The sequence below is a fragment of the Rhyacophila brunnea genome, unplaced genomic scaffold, assembly GCF_057557595.1.
Source record: "Rhyacophila brunnea isolate RB1 unplaced genomic scaffold, BYU_Rbru_1.0 scaffold_10, whole genome shotgun sequence".
Taxonomy (NCBI): domain Eukaryota; kingdom Metazoa; phylum Arthropoda; class Insecta; order Trichoptera; family Rhyacophilidae; genus Rhyacophila; species Rhyacophila brunnea.
This window is the reverse complement of record NW_028232752.1, coordinates 21447128-21470152: the sequence shown is the minus strand read 5'-3', so window position 1 is coordinate 21470152 and position 23025 is coordinate 21447128. Positions and strand designations below refer to the sequence as shown.

The 23025-nt window shown below is 30.5% G+C and overlaps 1 protein-coding gene across 8 annotated transcripts in view; it reads right to left on the bottom strand.

The window, feature by feature from the left end:
* Positions 1 to 23025, bottom strand: part of pHCl-1 (pH-sensitive chloride channel 1) — a 269845-nt gene that overhangs the window by 162871 nt on the left and 83949 nt on the right. The window lies entirely within an intron of this gene.

Here is a 23025-nt window from a genome sequence, read left to right as displayed (position 1 = left end):
TTAGTTTAGGCTTAACTTCATACTGTTTTATGTAAGTAATAAGCGGATAATAAATATTTACATACACCACCTTTTGTATCTATAGCACTCTACGATCACAAAACACTGTGTTATATATATATGAGTCGGAAAATAAATAGCTACAGAGATTAATTTCTTAATCATCATTATAATATTGGTCACACATAACTTAAAATCCGTATACACTTTATCAGACCCATAGAAACACTAATGACGGCAAAACAATTGAATTGAGAAACGATTAATGAATTACGGATATTCCAGTGTTGCCAACTCATAATGTATAATTCGGTAACTAGCTAAAATAAATTATAAATGAATACAACTTAATACAGTGGTTAATAAACTTGTATGTGTCTCGGAACACTATATTAATTCTAAAATTTACGTGGCACACAAAATAATATTTAGCTACCCACATATCACTTAAAAAATTAAAACTACTAAATTAACATATTTTATCAGTAGATACTGATGTTTATATAGTTAATAGTAAAATAAGAATTAAACACAATATAAACATTTTATGACAACTTTATGGTGACATGTCTTTTTTTTTTAAACTATTAATAACCATGTCCTTGCTTTTTCGTACAAGGTGGTTCTAAGTAATTTTGAACAATCACAAATACCCAGGCTTTGAGAAAATCACATAAATATATAGTTTTCTCACCAAGAATCGAGCTCAGAGTTCCCGGATGGAAGACCAGCGCATTACGCACTGCACCACGAGAGCCGTCGGTGACAGATTTGTTATGATGAATGACAATCAGAGTATTTGTTATATTAAAACGTTAATATAACACGTTATATTAAACTATAATAATGTTATATTATTATAGTAAAACTTATTTGTTATTCAGCTATTTTAACCTGTTTAAGAGAGTACTTATAACTTTTAATTGTTCCGGTCGATGCTTGAAAGAGTTACCCGCAATTCAATACATTAAAAAAAACAAATTCTTTACTGTGACAAAATGGTATAATATGTTATTTGTTATGGCGATAGGTAGAGGATTATTTATCCAATATATTCTGATAATTGTATATCTTCAAACATGACTTCAAGGTTTTGATCATTATTCAAATCTAGAAGGACTTTCAATCACTCGCGTCACATTGGTTGGGAAGCTTTAACTTAGTCTACAGTTATACGTAGTATAGTAAATTCAATTGTATTATTGCAATAACCATTATTCGGAAAATATTATTTCCTTGAATAGCTTTATTTATAAAGTTAGTGAATATCCTCAAATTATTACGGGCTCCGTAATTGAAAATGTTTTTATTTTTGTTTTTGACTATTATGAACACAGTTAGACATTGTTTTCCTGAAAACTGTAAAAATATTAAAGTTTTTTTTGAACATCGTTGTATTCATGTGATATTATTAAATTTATGATTAAGTTATGTTTTATAAAATTTAAATTAGAATGTTTTTATTTATTGGCTGGCATTATAATACAAAATACAATAATATAAAACAATATTTAATATTTTTATACACCTTAGTTTTTAGGGTATTTTTTGTAGATTTTAAAACAGTTTTATTTCTTGTTCACTTTGACACAGACTTGAATTTACTGATGTAAAAACATTTTCTTTGAGAATTGCTTGCAAGCCATTTCATTAATACTCTTTACAAACAAACATACATTAATTATTTAATTTCCTTGATTCTTAGAGATAATTTTATCTTTTAAAACATTCTCCGTGATTTTTTAAAAATTGATTCTGATAATTACGCTGTTTTTGTCTAAATATTTGTTAATACTGTTGTTTGTGTATGCTGCAAACATTTTTAAATTCATAATTTGTAATGTTCGCTATATGAATATGTAAAATTGAATGTGCTATGTAGTTATTTAATATTAGAGTTGTCAAGTGCATAATAAATAATTACAAGATAAAAAGAACTTTTTATATACAACGTTTTTAAATTTTCTGTTGAATCATATAAACTTGACTTGACTAGTTTAATCGATCAAAAAAAAATTGTACTTGATAGAAATAATACTGAAATGTCATATTGATTGCCATAGTAACGCACGTATATATTAATATTTCAGTTACTAGGACCCACTTGGCAACCAATAATAGTTATACTTTTTACGGATTTCTTTCGAAATAACTTTTCATACAAAACAGAATTAACTGAAAATGAAATCAATTCCACTTAAAGATGGCGAAAGGTATTAAAAAAATGCATTGGCATCGTGTTCTGATATATTCTAAAAGTTTCAAACGTCTGGCTAGTTGGGAAGTTAGATAAAAATTGATTGCAAGATTTGTACCGGACAAACAACCACCGGACAATTGAGAATATGAGATAAGAAAAACGTTGTAAAATAGTGTCTACTTAGGTCATTCTGTGTACTTCCATATTATATATATATTTATTTAATTTTTATACTGCTTCTATTACATACTTTTCTTTTTAATACTGTTTTAATCAATTCATTTATTTTCCCCTTCTCCATGTGAAGGTGTCTTGAATTTGTAATTTGTAAAGTTCATTTTAAGTATCTAAATAAATAAATTTTAATTTTAATACTGGTGGCAGTGAATATTGTCTTCTATTTCACAATTTGCAACACATTGTCGTTAATCGTACTATAATTATTTTAAAGAACTCAGTTACTTATACTTAAACTTTGTGCCATTATAAATATGCCAAAAATACAATTTTGAAGGATTTAAAATGAAGTACATTCCGCGTAAGTACTATAGTTTGTTTAGAAATACTATAATTTTGACATCTTCGTACTATTATCAGCATATAAAATGATGGAAATACTGCTTAAACATGTTGTTTGAAGAAAAGAAAAAAATACTGCTCACTTCAAGAATATTTACTTTTGTAAGTAAACAGCTAGTCCACGGCCGAACTTTAAGTGGCTTAGTTCTAATCTGTAATGAATATTTTTGAAAAATTAAAGTTTATAAAAAAAATAATTGTCAATTAAATCCAAGAGTTTTTCGCTCAGCACGCGTAGTCAATGTCCTTATAAAATGACAAGGCTCGTCATTAAGCGCCCAAATAAAACAAAAACTGTGTACAATGAGAAGGTCTACATTTTATGACCAAAAATATCTCTCTCATCTCGTAAGAGGGAGCAGTGCTCATTAATTGAAATTAAAAAAGAGAACCTTTTCTTCTTCGACTTGCAATATCATTCGCATATTAATTTTCACTGTTGTTATTTTAACATAATTGCGCAATAACGCGATCCTAGTTGCTTTGCGTTATCTGTAAAACGTGCATTCTAAATTAAATGGGAGCGATCTAGAAAACTGTTCTATTTTTGAATCCGCTATTAAAAACATGACTATAGAAAAAGACAAAATATAAATCATGACTATAGGTACATATTATTAAGTGTGTTAGTTTAATGCATAACTTAAGGTCTGATGCATAGAGTATGGATTTTTGTAAAAATAAGTAGTTAAGAGCGATATGCATAAATGAAGAAGAATGTTAAATTGACATGGCAACGGTGCTTGCCACGATTAGGTTAGTAATTTCTTTTTTTAATTATTCACATTCAATCGTGAAAATATCAGAACTGTATTATAGATGTTAAAATAAAGTAAATATAAACTTTAAGTACCTAGGTAATATTATAATGGTTACTTTATGTTTTATTATTAAATGGATACACAGGGGATAAAGTTTACTATCCCCAGCATAATATTATTATTCACAAAATTCTCCATCGAATATTCGATTGAATGCTTGCAAATTATTCATTATTTTTGATTGGTGTTTGTGTAGGTAATCGAAATTCAATGAAACTTGCTACTCTAAAACTATATACATTTTTCTGTTATTTATTTTGATAGCAGCTGTCAGTGTTGTTTCAATATTTAGCCGCCTATGGAGCCACCCGTATATTGTTATGTTTTAATTACTAGTTATTATTCATTTATCTGATAATCGGTTGTGTAATCGGCACAGCCGAGTTATTTGAATAAGTAGTTCTATGTATAAAGGCCTTAGAAAAATGTATTTGAATTTATTTCATATGTAACAGAAATCAAGAATAAGTATTCTTGCGATAACATTCAAATATTAATGGGGATTTTTTGAAAATATACTACAGAATGTATGACAATGCATTTGATTAGGGATTGATAGTCATGTTTCGTATATTTTAGAATGGATTCAACATTCGAATATTATAATACTATATTATAACCATTTAAATCTCGAATTTTTATTGAAATCTATAGCTTAAATTTGCTGATGTACTGTAAATTTTGCTTTGGTCATAGCTGTTTAAAATATTGTTTACAAAAAAAAGAATATTGAAAAATTAATGGCTGTTTAAATTTAAATTGATTGATAAATGACATATGAATGTGTTATTATTTCTCATATGAAACTATAGTCACACTGGTAAATTTAAATAAATGTCAATCATTGTTTCCCTGCCAAATTGTACATTTATTCAGCATTACAATTTGTTAATAAAAATCAGTCGATACAAATAGAGGCACGCCTTTATTTAGAAAACATCTTGTGAATTTCATTCATCTGGTTATATTTGAATGAAAAAACCTAGTTCTGTAGCGAATCCATGAATTATATAAATAGTATAATCACTAATTGTAAATTAAATTAGAATATGACACGTCATAGTAGCTCTGTTACGTTGCTGAAAATGGTGGTAGATAACAACTTGGAGTACAAATGAGATAAGATGGAGTCAATGTTGTATTTCAATGTGTGGTTGATCCATTAACATGACTTAATAGGTTGATGAAATGGTATACAACAATTCCACATGAAAAACCTGTTAAAATATTGTTATGCTGTTTTTTTAGTTCTTGTTCTTAAATGAGTTAGAAATTAATTCATTAAAAACGTGAGCACTGAAGGCTAAGCAAGTGAGCAAGGTCAATTTAGTACCCCTAGATTAGGGCTAATATCTTAAGAAGCCTCTAGTAAATATATAAATAAGAAATATAACTGTGTAGGTACACAATGTTAATAAATAAGTTTTTTGCCAATTTGTTTCTAAATTTTAAAATTACGCAGACGTGTCCAAATAAACTCGACTGGGAAAAGTAAACCGGAGAAATTGCGAAAAAGATGCACGATTGATGCAAACGTTTTAGATGATGTCAAACTTTGTCGCATGAAAATGAGCATAAGTAGGCGACGCAATGGGGAAACGAATGCAAATGACATTTTAACGATGCGTTTGGGCACATTGCGTGTGACGAGCGCATTTCCTTCACAGCCGAATACCCGGAAAAACTTTGCATGCGTCAAGCGTCAAGTTTTGCGGGCAGAATTGGATTGAGGTTTGTTTTAACAAAACATTTGAAAAGAATAGTTAAATTTAAAAAAAATATGTGTAACATCTACAGGTACATTAAAATAATAAACTTCAATATCGAACATTCAAGTACAAATTAAGTGCGCAAAATAGGAAAAAGATCACAACCGTTTGTTTTTTTCTAATGGATTTAAGTTTTGAACTATTCCATTTGAGTCATTTTTTTACAAACCGGGTTTCGCCTTTCGGCATCTTCAGGCACTGTGTACACTCACCAAAAGGCAAATAAACACTGACACCTAATACTAATTCTAACTTATATAACAAATCAATACAATCAAGTAAGTAAAAACCTTTCACCTACCTATAAAGTCAAGGGTCACAGTAAAAAAATTATGAATATTTGTAGTGTTTGTAAAAACCCTTTATCCTATCAATAATATACACTTGATAAGCGTACAAGTACTAATAATTCAGCTATTGAAGATTTTTGATAGCATATTCCGTTCAAATTATTACCGTTTATTTCAATGTGAAATAATCACAACAATCACAAACATTTTACCTGCAATAACTAGCACTACCATCGAAGTTTACAGTTTCATGTCACGGCCTCACGAAATAGTGGGCTTTGATAATTACCGTCTGATTTTATTGATTTTCAGTTTGCACATGTATTTTGCTGAGTTAAAATTGATGTTTATAATTGGAATCCCATAAAATACTAAGATGGCGACCAAAGAATAACTTTTTTCTTATTGCATTTTTTATAATAATACCGACTTTTCTTAACAGAACGGTGAAACATTTTCGTAACAAGTAATATGACCATTATTAGAGTTATAATCAATTCATTGATTTAACAGGAGTAGGTATTCATTTCACTTGTTTCAAATGTTCTATATTTCAAATTTGTCTTTTTCACAGGATCTTTTACCTCAATATCGAACACCTTCTTAAATGTCATGGTGCTTTGATATTTTATGGTAATATTTTGTGATAAATTTAGGTATCACATTCCTTTCCTTCATGCAATTTCACGCTATCGCGGTTAAAGAAATTTTGCTTCAATAAAATAAACAGATGAGTGTATATAACTTTGATTTTCGCGCAAAAACGTCGTTTGATATATCTAATATATACCTACAAAAGTAAATTTAAATATCACACCCTTTTTTATAAAAGTATAAGCTTTTTTTATTGTTGTAAGAACAAAACAATTATACCGATGGATTTATAAACTTAGTCTAGATTTGAATCCAGAAATTTCGCATGATATATTAATTGTATGTATGCAGAACGCCGTTATGCCAGAAACAGATGGCCGTATAGCATTGAAATCACGTTGTTATTTATATTGACAAAGTTAAATAAAATATTTATTGTAGAATACGTGTAAACATTATACAAACACCAAACTAAACAAAATTATACTGTTTTGATTAATATAATGTTTCCTCACTGATACTTAACAATTATTATCATTAAAATGCACCACTAAAATCATATATTACTTACTTAAAATATTAACATACGTATAAAAGCTCACGTTGAACTGCGATACGTACATAAAACTTCATACGTAAAATGTTCCGGGCACGATATTGCTAATATTACGTCACCAATGTTATATTGAATGACATTGTATTACACTAAATAATAACAAAAAAATATTATAATTTTGAAATAAAATATCTAACTAAAATGTGAAAATGTACATTATATTATAATTATTGACGAATAATTAATCGTGCATGATATGTGTCTAGCAACTAAAAGTCATAATAATTTCAATAATTCAAATTTACAAAGAGAGCTCTAAGATAATTATAGTGCGTAATGGTTATCCCAACGAAATTAATCATTTACCATCAAACTAATGGTAAATAATTTCAATATTATAACATCAGTTTAAATGTAAACCTTTTAGCAGTTGATTCACCATTTTAAATAAACAAGTAGTTTCGAATGAAATGTTAATATCTTCGATAATTAGCAAGTTCAATTAACAAAGAAAAACAATTATAAAGTTTACTTAACTAACTGTTCTGTTAAATACCTCGTCGATAAGTATAACTAAACTTTCAAGATGTCTTCTTAACTGAAAAGCTAAACACTGGTTGACAAAGTATGTAAGTTTGGAAGCAGGACGAAAGCTTCTAGCGTAGATTGGGTATATCTAAAGAAATGTTTGACTACGTTTGTTCCTATATAAAGCTTTGGCAGGGCTCTTAGGAACATAATTATTTTATTGAAGGGGAAAGCCTACTCTACGTGGCATCTCAGACAATGCTCTGGACAGTAATGCCTTAACGGAGTTTGAATTCCGAATAAGCCACTTTTGTATTATTTATAAGCAAGTATAAATCATCCCTCGGTTGATTTAAATAGGAAAGTGATGTTGTTTACTGTCAATTGGAATTTGTAAGGTTATTCATTGCAACTTTACACTTATAGAATAATATTTGATGCGGACTTTCCATAAAATTTATTGATCATCTGGAAATAAATTTTAAATATAAATAAGTAGCTGTTACTTCCTACAAGATGTATTTAAATCTCAATATATTTTTTATTATACAGATTATAGCACGAGGCATTGAAAGACAAGTTATTTGTATGCGACAGCATACAATTGTCTTAAATAAAGAAATGTCATACCAAAGTTTCAGGGCAGCATAAAAATATATAAGGTTTCGATTTAAAGGTAAACGAACGTGAATAAAATAAAAACAATTTAAATATAGAACATATTTTGAAACGAATGGCATGAATTTTTCTGTCAACTTAATAACCCGTTTATAAATGCATGAATTTACTGCTGGCACTACGCTTTGCCGCAAACATAACAATATAATATAAATGACAACACGTATTTTTGTGTAAGTTGCAAGACTGCACATTCTGCGCACTGCAGCTACATTCATTATAACAATATAAACGTCAAATTTTTCCAATAGAATTTTTGTAAGAACTTATTAATATTCAACTGTCAAGCTGTCATCAATCGACGAGTGAATCGGGCACTAAAAATATTAATAATCTTATTTTGACCACGACTTCAGGCATGATCCAAAATGACATTTTACGATCGTGGCAGACGGTCGTGCCAAGACGATTGCCGTGAGAATCTTCCAATTAAATTTGAACTTTAGATATAATGCGAAAAGATAACAAAATATTGTAATGCAATTGTACGCGATGTGATAGATATCATCAAAACATTGCAACAGCAATGGTTACTAGATTACCGCTTGTTAGTAAATAGTCATTAAGCCGCCCCAAGACCCACTGTATCGAGGGTCGTATTTAAAAATATATGCACCAAAAGAGAAAGAGCGAGCTCAAGGATACGTTCACCCATTAATTTTTTGAGCCTTCGTTGATCATGTTGAATATATACACTCATTCTTGATTGGAAGGGCATAATAAATTTACATGAAAACCATGCCGCTTGCTAACTTATTCATTCAAATTTATAACGGTCAAAAGGGTTGAAAATGTCATAAATATTGTATAAATAGCATGTTTATACTACTAATAAATCTATGTAAATATATTATGACGGTGATGAAAAAGTACTTACCTATTAGAAAACAACCACCAAGACTATCTCAAGCAATTTTATATAAAACTAATATAGAATATAAATTGGAATTTTTACAACTGTTTATTCAATCATCGACTGTCCCAATATATTGAGCATGATCCAGTTTCGTGTCCCCAATAGACACAAAAATTGTCACTATTTTCATATTGATTTACTCTATTTGTTCTTAAAAATTGAGAATTCATTTTATTTAGAATGATTTATTAATTCTTCTATTGACATGTTCAATACCTCTATTCAGGCATTAAAACTGCAGTAAATAAACTTTTTAAACCAACCAACTTATTTCCAACAGATTTTATTTTAATATATCTTTTCATTTATTTATATAGAGATTTACTATTTTATTACAATATTTTCTATCTTATGCGAATGAGCCTTTTATAAATAAATATAGAAATAATGTGTAGTATGCCGGGCATATCCATCGTAAATCACTGTAAAAAGTGTGTACGTTTATTTGCAATATGATAAGATTTTTAAGGGGAAGTTTAAATAGTCCAATTTTTTTTCCTTAGCCAAGTTACGTATAGCAACTAGAGATGGGAAAACTGGTCGATTTTGAAGACTAAGTATACTTACTACCAGTATAAAAAAATACTTAGTATAGAAACTTGTTCCAAAATACTTACTAGTATTTGGAATACTATAATTATAGAGCATTTGGCGTGCGTATGCGACAAAAGTTTCATACTCAACTCAAACTAAAACCAGCTCCTTATTAGTATTTGAAATACGTATCGGCTCAGGGAACTCAGACTGTGTATCGGCTTCAATAGAATCGCTAAAAATACGCTGAGCTCCGCTTGTCGAAAAGTCATATTTATTATAAAATTTTAAACACATTTAAATATATGAGTTGTTTTTCTGTTAGGTTACAATAAAAATGAATAACAGTGTTTTTTTTTTTTTTAATTTTAAACATGTTCTGAGCGGTAATATAGCAAGCCCAAGCCTGTGCGTCATCTCACCACTGTGCTGTGACACAAAAATTATCATCAATTATTCATACATTCGAATGCAGTAGACTAATAAATTAAAATATACCTATATTCAAGTGCTATTTCGTTCGCGCGCATTTAATGTCAATAGTGTTGAAAGTCTACCAACTGGCGAGTGCACAGAACAGCGACTTGCGATGATATCATCACAAGTTTGTTGGAATAAGTTTATTGGTCCACACATACTGAGTATGGGGAGTTTCATCCGAAACTTGAGTACACAAACTGGTGACAGTATTTCCAACTCACTTCTAATAGCAACGTCATCTTCAAAGTAACCATGAGGAAGTCCGCGTAACCTTGTTGTATCACTTTATTCGAATTGCATTTCCTATGGCCTGCTATATCTTGAGCGTCCAAAATAAAACTATAATAATTTATAACTTTCACGGTAAATTGGAACTTGAGTAAGTATCTGTGATTGTGAAAGACAAGACGTATTGCTGTCCTCAGTCAAATATAATACTTTTTTCAAATTATTGACAAAGCCAATAATGATACAGATAATTCATTAGCAGTTTTGATATTTGATAGTAGATTACAGCCCATTTGAAGTTGAATATGTTTGCATTAGAAGAATATTTTGACGACGAGTGCAACGAGGAAATAAAAATAGGAATGGTTAATTCTTGCCCATCAAAATCAGCAGTGAAATCATATTATATTATATCTCAATGTACACTATGCTTACGACTTCATTCCTATGGGACGCCTATGGTGCGATCGAAAAAAATCCATTTCGTAATTGACACATTGGACATAGCTGTTCTACTTTATAAAGAGTCTACCACGCGACCATTATAATAACCATTTTAATCTCGCGTTTTAATTGAAATCTATAGCTTAAATTCGCTGATGTAATGTAAATTTCGTCCTGGTCATAGTTGTTTAAAATAATGCTTACAAAAAAAGAATATTGACAAATTTATGGCTGTTTAGTTTAAATTTAAATTGATTTAGAAATGGTATATGAATGTGGTATTATTTCACATATGAAACTATATTCAGACATGTAAATTTTAAATAAAAGTGAATCATTGTTCCCCTGCCAAATTATAGGGTACATATTAATCATTACAATTTGTTAATTGACGCATTGATCATGATTATTCTGCTTTATAAAGAGCTTACTGCGCGACGGTAAGAAGCAACTACGTTATAGTTTAAAGTGCGGATATTAGACACAGTCTACTTGAAGAAGAGAATATGCCTGTAAATATTACTAGTGAATAAGCGATAATGTAAATAAATATAGATTTTATCGTCTGTAACTCTTGGTACTTTATTTTTATTCACTTCGCACACCTATTGTCGTCTAATGGGTTAGTAAAATCGGGTAGATTTCCCGAGATAAACTTTTGCAACTACGTAAAAGGAAATTCTTGTCGCTGTTTTTCCCGTGTTTTTTCGTGGCTTTATTGAATTATTTACGTTTCTAAAATGGAGTAGACGCATAACAAATAAAATGCCGGCATTAAAATGTCGCGACGCCGTCAAGATTAAAGTAGAACTTCTTGCAAACTACCAAAGTACCTACTTATGCGCATACTGGCGCAACTTTACCTACAAAAGAGAATAAATACACGTGTACAGGTCAGTGTGTATACACACCCTACTGGCGCAGTGTTGGTTTATTGATTAAGGGTTGTTTTCACGTTGACACTTATTTGATGTCGCGACAAGACAGATTAAATGTTTGACATTTTTTCTTAACCGTTGTCTCTCTAACTCATGTCATCACGGTAAACTTTTTATAAGAACAATACGAATTATTGATTTACACAACAGGAGCGGAGCAAAGAAGCTTTTATGGATACCAAGAGAGTAACGTCTTAAGAAATCTACTAACTAATAGATTATTTGATATCATTTTATTTATGCTTATAGAGTAACTGATTCTAACTACACTAAGTAAAACATACTTTAATTAATGAGAGACAGACTGTCTTATACCGCATTCTCACGTGGCATTTTAAACGACAATTGAAAGTGAATTGCTAGTGGGAATCACATTTCAACAAATTCAATCAACTTGCAAGTTGAATTAAACAAAGTTGAGGTCCTTTCTACTTTTGGTCGTTTCAACAGTGAATCATCATTCGAGTCAACTGGTTGTCTATGCATGCAAGTAACTAAGGTGTTGATAACTCGTACTGGCACGTAAAACTTGTTCATTTTACTAACGACTGTCGGTTCTACGTGTATCAATATGTGGTAACAATCCTATCAATTTTTTCCAACATTCAAGATAAAGTTGAGCAATAAAAATCGAGCCGTGAGAACGCGATATTATCCCCAAAAAGAAGACGTTCGAGAAAACACAATTTATAATTGTTTATTTTAATGTAATAACTGCTTTATTATTTTAATAATTTCGGGTTTCTGTTATGCTTATACTTTAAAGTATTAATTGGGCCTTGTACATATGATAATTTATGTAAAAATCTGTACTTAACTAATTTTTGGCAAAATTGGACTTAAAACTTTCTGACTTTGAGATAGACTTAATCATCAGGATGTTACAAAATAATCACTATGATATAATATTATTATATACTCCTTTGTGCACTATTAAAATGTAATATTACTAAATATTTCCCAAAAGACACTTGAGATATGTTTGAGTAAATTTCGTTTGAAGGTCTTTTGGACCCTTTTTTGTTTTATTAGAATACCTTCTCAAAGTTTTTCGAATATTTGAATGTGTTTAGTTTGAGGCAAGTGATGCATCCAACCTGGGGACGAAATATTTGTTTTCCCTCAAACAATAGATATATTTGAGTTATCTTTAATATAATATTATGTTTTGTTATGTATTTAATAAAGTTTTGTATATATAATTTATTTTTTAATAATATTTTTAAAAATAAGAACGTGCATTTGCATAATATATAAATGGACCTCACGGCAGGCCACTTGCAGTACGGGATCACCACTGACGCCAAATTCTTAGTGATCATAAATTCCATCTACTGTAGAGGAGATGTGGAGGATACACCCGTCCTACTTAAGTGAGTACGTATCAATTTAAACCACTAAGCTTCCAGGTGAGGCCTGCATCCTGTATGCTATTTCTGCGGGACTTACTGCAATACACGTCTTGTCTAGCTTGATCTGAAAGCCTTGGCATGGATTAGGTACGTCTCTGTCCGTGGCTGTGTAGTGCAGTGCAGTTATGAATAAGATATTTCGACTAATGCAATGTAGCATGCATGTTTGTATTTCAATTAATTACATTTATAGTATTTATTTATACCTTCCGACTATACTAATTAATTCATTACAAATTTTAAATCAATTTGAAATAAATATATATATTTAAATTTATAAATATGATGAGATAAACACTGACGTGAAATGATGAGTAAATAATGAAAGAAGAAATAATGAGTAATACAGTGTGCATTATTCACAGCAATTGATTCTAAAGTTTTTTGTGCATGACTTATAAACTATTCAATTTTAATAAACATATACAAACTATTACGTCTCTACCGTCGAATACTATTTTAAGGACTTTTCTTGTCTGTTTAAATAATTGTTAACATATTTTGCGTATAAAACAAAAGCAGGTTTCAAAGATAACAATATCAATACTCATTGATCTATTCGAAATTGAATATATTATTTGATTTACACAAGATCCTTTTCACTGAAAAATACTTTTTTAATAAATCTCTAGAACTAAAAAAATCGTGTCCGGAAACTTGTACGTACGCAGTCCGCCGTATCACACTTCACCGTGAAATGTTTTATCGGAAATATATGGTGATATATTAAAGACTATTCAACCTCTTTGGGTCGTATAGTACTGACATAAAATTCATGTCTGAATAAAACACCTTTCTTGTCGGTTTACACTGTATAGTTTACAGGAAGCCAGCAGCAAACAAATTTTGAAAATAGTTGATATACTGGATTGCTTGTTAGATTATGTTAGGTTTTCATTATTGATTTCGTGAACTTTGCCAAAATCAGCTATGAAAATTGAATTAATGTTCATATTATTATTGAATCTAATACAGTTGGAGACCGTATAGTATACCGTCATCTCTTTCCGATAGAAAGCTCACGGTGCACTGTGCCACGGTGAAATGTTTCACGTACAATTTACATGTAACCAAGTAGAAAATATAGTATAAATTTGCAAAAAGCATTTAGTTCATCGTCAGTAATAAAAATGTCGGAAATGGCCTCCTGCACATTGAGAGCAGGCATGTAAAAGGATGAAGCATGTAAAATACGTACACGAGGACTAGAGTTTAGACCATAAGATGAAGAAACTCTTTGAAAAACTGAAACATCTCTTCTGCAACCGAGTCATAGGTCTGAGTACTCAATTGAGAGCGTTCATGGATTACATAATGCCCGTACTAGTCTATGGGTAGTTATATTGTTAAAGAAATGATCCAAAAGAAGATTGTAGACATTTGAGGCGTGAGTGTATTGACGTAAAATAAGGATTTTATAGAATAATCATTTTATAGAAGAGAATTAATGTTCATATTGAATCTAATAAAATTGGAAACCGTATCGTATAGTAGTCATCTCATTCCGATTAGAAAGCTCACAGCAAACTGTGAAATGTTTTACGTACAATTTACATGTAACCAAACATAATAGTTTTAAGAAATAAAGACCCATCATACAGAATAGTTTCTATACGGGTATTTCTTTGAGTTTTTTTTGGTGTCGACATTATGTCGACTTGTATGGTTCTGTGTTTCAATATTTTGACATAATAATATATACATGAAGTAAGCAAGTCTTTATCACCCGAATAAAAGCCATGTCTGAGAGAAGAAGTCGGCTTATTTGTATGCAAGACAGTCATTAGGGCGGGGCCTTGGATAAAGAATGCCAAAATTACCATTACCTTGCGTATAGTAGTGCGGTACATTTTATCATTAAATATAAATTTTCCTTAAAAAATGACATTGCCAATGTGGAAGCCGTTATTATTTTTATGAGTGCTAAATGATGAAAAATTATCATACTAAATAAAGGAAGATAATAATATAACATTTACAACGCGAGAGAAATTGAAAAACTATAAGTAGCGCGGTTACGTGTAAATTATACGTAAAATATTTCACCGTAGCACAGTTCACCATGAGCTTCTTATCGGAAATTCTTATCATTAGATTCAATATGAACATTAATTCAATTTTCATAGCTGATTTTGGCAAAACTCATAAATTCAATAATGAAAACCTAACCTAACCTAACCTAATAAATAATCCAGTATATCAGCTATTTAAAAAAAATTGTTTGCTACTGGCTTCCTGTAAACCGACAAGAAGTGTGTTTTATTTAGACATTAATGTCAGTAGGTACTATACGACCTAAAGAGGTTGAACAGTCTTTAATAGATGGCCATATATTTCCGATACAACATTTCACGGTGAAGTGTGATATGGCGAACTGTATAAGTACAAGTTTCTGGACACGAAGTAGCGCAACGTGGTATAACGAGGAAAGGTCATAAAATAAAGCAATGGGTGAATGGCAAATAAAATGGCAATGTGTGGACAAACGCTGTACAAATGCAGTCATACAGTGCTACTCAAGATGAATTATACGGTCACCAGTCTGCTGTAAAATCCTGCAGATATTAGAACTTACTAGGTAGTTCAGTGGATGTACGTCAGAGAACTAGGGACCAATAATTAGAGTGGAAGTAACTAGAGAATACCTTCATTCAGTAGTAGATTGAATCTCGTCAATGATGATGAGAAGAATACTGTTTAAGATAAAAAAAATACTCTAGTCGAGTTAAGGGTAGGTTATATAAAAATCTGTTAAAAGTATCCACCTCGTTGAGGTGTAATGTTCCACTTTGGCGCGAAAATGGTAATTTAATTTTTAAAGTTAGATTGGGTGAGATTACATATTTTTTTCATTGACCCTGTAATCCGGCCCGACTTTTAAAAATACTTACTTATATGATTTTTTTTTTTTTTACGAAAAATGGTTATTGGCCATTCCCTCAATCTTTTAACTATCTATGATGGGTCAAAATAAATTGAAAAAATATTTTGTGCATTTTGTTAGCGGGATTAGGAACCGAAACCTACGTCTTTAGAAGAAGATATACTTCTAATAAATCACTGCAGAGAGATTGTAAAATAAATCATAATTCAAATAAACGAACATATATTTTCTATCTAATCGATGTTTTAAAACCGCTTTATTTTTATGGATAAATGGAATCCTAAAAATTTATTTAATAATATATCTATCTCAAAAATGAAAATTTAAATTCGCGAGATATCAGACAATATCAGACGATACAGTTGAAAATGTTCACTGTTCGGAATTTTGTGAGTGATTGTATTCAACGTACTAGTCGAATGCTGAATTTCAGTTTCAGAACATTCAAATGTAAAATACGGATAGAAAAACTGAAATTCGACTTCAAATTTTATTTGAAAAAAGAAGATGGAAAATTACACAATTTTCCTGAAACGACTAAGCCAACCGACGTAAAATATTGGTTGAGAATGTTCTGTGTGTGATAATGTGCATGTGTTAGTAGACACGTTATTTGCCGGAGAAATTTGCCATCGGACGTGATCTTTTGAATTGTTCAGAGAATATACAAATATTAGCTACACGTACTATTCAGGTAAATTAATAAATAGTTCATATTTGCTCGTGGTCTGTTATATTTCATCTATAAGCTAAATTTCTTTCATCAGTTTGGTCGAAATAAAATATTTTACTTTGATTCATATGACTTGTGTGTTTGTATTTATTACCTAATGGCTTGACAATTTCAGAGAATTGGTCAATCATAATTAGGTGTAGCTCATATGGTTTGCAACTCTTGATAAAGGGTTCTTCTTTCAGAATAGAAGTATTTTGTATTGGAATTCTTGATACCAGAATCAGAGATCATGGAACTTTGTAAGGCAATAAGTATAAATAATGCCATTGAATTAAAATGACCAGACGAGAACGCCATAAGTGGCTGAGAAACTACAACATAAACTACGACATAAACTTTGAAATAAAAATGAGAATGGAAATATACTGTCATTTTAGGCCTACACTCACAGAAAAAATAAATGCCTAACCATCAAAGGATTTTTTCAATACGGTCCTGCATAGTAGGTAAGTGATTAAAAGTATTGATTATAATGTCCAGTGATCATTAGTTTAAAACTATTCGATGCATTTATTTTTACCTAATACCTAGATCTATGTTTATATTACCAAGTTTACTTGTGAAATCAGTAATGAAAGCCAGATCAAAAAACCACGTTGTATCTTTTAGTAGTCATTTATTTGCCTTATTCTTCAAAATGGATATTATTTCTCTCAACTATCACCATTCTTCAAAACGCCTATTGCGTGACTGTGAAAGGAAGTACGCCTCAGTTTAAGGTGCGGGATTAAAACATTCTCTTTATATCATTCCTGCAGTAGGCCGTGATTGATGCGATATGAATCAAGTGATACGGTGAGGTTACGCGGACTCCTACATACTCGTAGTTATCTTGAAAACGACTTTAATTTTAGCTGGTTATGCTGGTTATGTACAAAAATAACAATCCTTAAAAATATTAATAACATTGTATTATAAAACAACTGAATATAATACAGTTTTTATAATTTCACGACTCAATTCATATGGCTCCATCGACCAAAATCAATCCTATGATCGATGAATTGGACAAATCATACAATCAAATATTGTACAACATTATACAAATCCTTATACAAACAAAATATTGAAACATTGTCGAAGATAAAAAGTATACAATTTAGGAAGGTACTATAATTTTACTTTAATATATAAGTAAAATTGATTGTTGAAATAACCGGAAATCTTAATATTATTTTGAAAAGCATTAAAACTTAATATTGAAGTTGTATAAAACAGTCTTAGTAACTAGATTAGAAGTATCGATCGCGTATATAAAACGCTACCTACTAATCCAAAGAAAAGCTTTTCAGTATAACACTCTTGCGCTAAAATAAAGTTTAAAGAGCTTTCACCCCACACAAGATCAATATTTGGCGACATTAATGAATAAAATAAGTGTGTTTATCAAAACAAAATGATTTTTAAAATGGGGTATTGTATTTAGAAGCTTTTCCGTTTTTACTTAAATACTATCCGGTTTCAGATAATGGACTAAGTCTTACGTTACCAATCAAATTCATTTACGTAAGACTGTTCGAAAGGGATTCTTGTCTTTATTTAAGTGGCTCATATTCAAGTAACCCTATGTATGAATTTGTAAAGACGTAATCCAATATAGAGGCTTTTCGTTTATCATATATTCTATGTCCAGTTATTAAGTATACCTACTCTGTATGTTATATGTATGCAATAAACTTTAAAATGTTGAATAAATTCTTATAATTATTCTAAAAAAATATTTCAACTTCCTCATCATCATTATCTTTAAGCATTGGAAATAGAAATAATGGCAGATGAGTTCTTGTCGAAATGACTGATGTCGATAATGTCAGAGGATGTTGATGTGTCAGGACTGTTAGAAGGCAGGCCGGAGTGAAAAAAGACTTCAAGACTTTCGGTTTATTTACCTGGCGATAGAAGCAGACGAAAGGAAATGGTGAAGAACGAAGCGACCGAGTGATAAATTGTTCACATATGAAGTTGAGGTCTTTAATACAGAGTCTGAAAAATTCACGTGTATTTGGATCCAGAGTATTGATTTAATAAATTGATCATATGGCTAAAATCCATTTCTCAAAAATTTAAACATACTTACATAATATTAAGAAACCTTTTCAACTTTCTCCATTTTGGTCAGGCAGAGATTAGCATGAAAATAAGGATATACAACACAAACATAGACCCCTCCAAACCAACCCGCCCCGCACCACACTCGATCTTAACCGAGCGTATCACGAGGCCCTGCATTTGGATGTGATGCATCAGCAGTTTTTACGCCTGGGAATGTCTCAGGAGCTGATTCCCAAGTGAGTTTTGACTAAGTTTACTGAAAGAAATAATTAAATAAAAAGTGCCACGGAAGACAAACGCACGGAGACAAAATAAATAAATAAATGAAATGATACTTATATAAGATACAAAAAACAAAACTAAAACAATACGGACAAACAGAAAGGATATACAGAACATTTTTTTTTCACTTATAGAGGCATAGTTTTCAATTGTTGATGATTGTTGTGACCATCTTGAATTGTATATCGGCCATCTTAAAATAACTATATTATCAATATCCCAGCTTCTAAATCACTCAGGATCACAATATTAGTATGCATAATATATTTTCACGGTCAGGAAATATAAGTCGATATTTTTTAACTCATTCGAGATATTATATTTTGTGTACTTGTGTAGAGTATACGCTTCATAACTTTGCACTCCCGCTCTATGATGAAAATGATGTACTTAATATATTCTAAAAATACCGTTTTTTATATAATGTATTACTTATCAATTTATTTATTTTTATATATATATTAATGCATTTTGCAATATTACATTGCAATGAATTTTATGCGAGGTAATCAAGGAAAGAGGCGTATCAAGTTATAAAACGTATACTCTACCATTTAGAAAATATTCACAAATATTTTGTTTTCAAAATTAACATGTACTTAATACGTACAATACCTACGTACTAAATAAACATTAAATAAAAATAAAGTTTTTTTTTATTCTGATGACCTTGCATTAAATTTTATTGAATACACCATGAAAGATAAAAACCTTTAAATTTGTTTTTAATCCTATTTTACTGCTCATAATCATTAAAATTTTACAATGTGAGACTTTTGGAAAATACATAATATCGCATAAACGATTTTTACAAAAGCCGTTTCACTTTATATTCAGACGCAGTATACACTACCGTCATCAAATGGGGTCATAATACCATATTTCCCTGTAGGGTTGGCATATGCTAATACGGTATTATGCACAGCATTATCGGACACCTTTATGCCATATTACCCGCTAGTTTTGTTTTGAACCCATCTTACCCCGGTCCACCTTCTCAGTAAGCGCTACTTCCTAATGCAAATTTCAATAAACTGATGACACAGTAACTAACAGTAAGGTTTATGTCCCTGCTAAGTGAACAGAAACGTCAAAACCTGACAATATCAATATTTCAATATGGAAGAAGCTAAGCAAAAAGTCTATCAATGGTTATCGTAAGCGACTAAGTTACTAAATACTACATAATATTATCATACATTAATATTCATAAAAGGAAGACTGGCGAATATAATTATAAAACAAAAAATCTTATTGCCTATTTTTAATAGACCATCTTTAAAATAATATGATTTTTGCCAAAGCTTTGACTGCGACTCGCTATCATATTGCCTCTTCTCATCTAGAAATCCGCCGATGAGGACCTCCAATTATGTTAAACAACTTTTCAATTCATCGGCATTCCCAAAGATATCCTCAATTCGAAGCTGTACTCTGTGTCGTTTATATTTAGGGCATTGTACTGCTATATGTACAAGTCCACCAAAACACCACATTCATCGCAAAGCTGCGAATCGCTTCTTCCCATGGGGACATCAAATTGTGTGTCTTGTTCTTAGCCTCAGTATCAGATTAAGCTCATTTCTCATTAAAGGAGACTCCACAAAATGTAACATAATTATCTAATATATAAAAATTAATATTTGTTTGTTTGTTTGTTCGTATTTTATGCGCTGCCATACCGTTTATCCGATTGCGATAAAACTTTGTGAACTTATTGCTTGCATTTTCGCGAAGAGTATAGGCTATATCTTCTAATATATAAAAATTAATATTTGTTTGTTTGTTCGTATTTTATGCGCTGCCATACCGTTCATCCGATTGCGATAAAATTTTGTGAACTTATTGCTTGCACTTGCGCGAAGAGTATAGGCTATATCTTATATATAAAAATTCTATATTCTTCTATTCGTATGCGTTCCTATACCATTCCTCCGATTGCGATGAAATTTTGGTAAGTGGTTGTAATAGTGTCGCTAATAGAGTGATAATATAGCGATAAATCACTTTTTACAAGTATCTTGATTTCTAAAATAACAAAGGCGAGATATCATAATGACATAATATATAGTTATTTCTATAAAGTCTTCAGATTACCTAGGCGAAGCTTACAAAAATATTCAAATTATTAATTTTCGACCATATCAGATAGCACTCCAACCCTTAAAGTTAACATCAGGTTGTATTACTATTGTAATATATGTAAAGTTTCATTAAAAGAAAGTAATGTCCCGTCGTACTAGCATGGAAACGTTGTAAGAAAAATACCATACTTTTTCAAGAGTGCCCATTTGACATTTTTGAAAGCACGATATTATGATGGGGTATTTTTTACAAAAAAAAATGAAACATTAATGTATCTACGAATGGAGACACTTTTAAATAATGTCTAACCACATAAAGTCTATTCCGCCACCGTTTTGACATTTTTTGAGAGTTATATTTCAAATAAAAACATCGTGCCAGTTCGCAAAGGAGTGAGACTCGTTCGTATTTCAGGAAAACTGTGGTGAAATTTTTATCTCGTGATATTTTCTCCAGTTGAAATATAGTCTTTATATTCTTATTCGATTTTCCACGTGATATTATTACGAAGGTCGTCCATGACTCGTAAAATGATCCATAATCTAGTAAAATGATCCGTAATAGCGGACCTAACTCTATGATGTTTTAAAATAAATAACGATTGTTCGTATCACAGGAAAAAACTAATAAAAATCCGAAATCTAGTTTTCATAATATCCTCAAATATTAGTAATAACTATTGAATGTGCGTTTCCTTTACATGACAACATATAATGATACAAAAGTAACTATTGAAAATAGAATATCATTATTTAAAACGTATTTCATCCTTCCTTATTTATCGTTCATTCTTAAAATCTCGGCCAGAAGGTAACATTGAAGAAGTTTTGTGTTTTCTGGTTTGTATACTATATCAAAATTATACGTTTTTTTTTTTTTAACTTGTTAGAATAAATTATCACTGATCAAATTTCTGAATTGCGTCCTAGACTGAAAATGATGTCTTATAATATAATATAGCAATACAATGAAATAGGTAAATACTGTCTTTAAAACGTAGTACTTACTTATACTGCATTTAAATCGTAATTTAAATATGACTCGTCGAGTTACAAATCCGTTCAGGAGATTCTTTTTTATAACTACGTTGATATTTAGTATTTTATTTTCTCATCATATTTATTTACTGACATAAAACGATGATATCGAATACCAAAACTTTCAATAATATGTCATGAAATATAAAAAAAATATTTTAAAAATGTTCAGAGTGGGTTTTGCGATTTGACGATTTATATCTAATATATAAAAATCAATAGTTGTTTGTTTGTTGGTTTGTTTGTTTGTTTGTTTGTTTGTTTGTCTGTTTGTTTGTTTGTTTGTTTGTTTGTTTGTTTGTTTATTTGTTTGTGTATTCGTATTTTATGCGCTGCCATACCGTTCATCTAATTGCGATAAAACTTTGTCAACTTATTGCTTGCACATACGCGAAGAGTATAGGCTATATATTATATATAAAAATGAATTTCTGTCTGTCTGTCTGTCTGTTTGTCCCATATGCGTTCCTATACCATTCATCCGACTACGATGAAATTTTGGTAAGTGGTTGTATGCACACCCGCAAAGGTTTCTGAATTAGAAAAATCATATTTTTCTTCTTCTTCATTATATCTTCTTTTATTCGTATGGTTCCTATATCATTCATCCGATTGCGACGAAACCTTTGTCAGTTGTTGTGTAACACCTGCAAAGGTTTCTGAATTAGTACAACCATCTTCTTCTTCTTATTCTATTCCATATCCTAATATTCGTATGCGTTCCTATTCCATTCATCCGATTGCAATAAAATTTTCGTCAGTAATTGTGCCAACACCCGCGAAGGTTTCTGAATTAGTACAACCATCTTCTTCTTCTTCTTCTATTCCATCTTCTTTTATTCTCTCTTCTTCTATTAGTATGGTCCCTATACCATTCATCCTATTGCAATGAAACCTTCGTCAGTTGTTGTGGTAACACCCGCAAAGGTTTCTGAATTAGTACAACCATCTTCTTCTTCTTCTATTCTATATTCTTCTATTC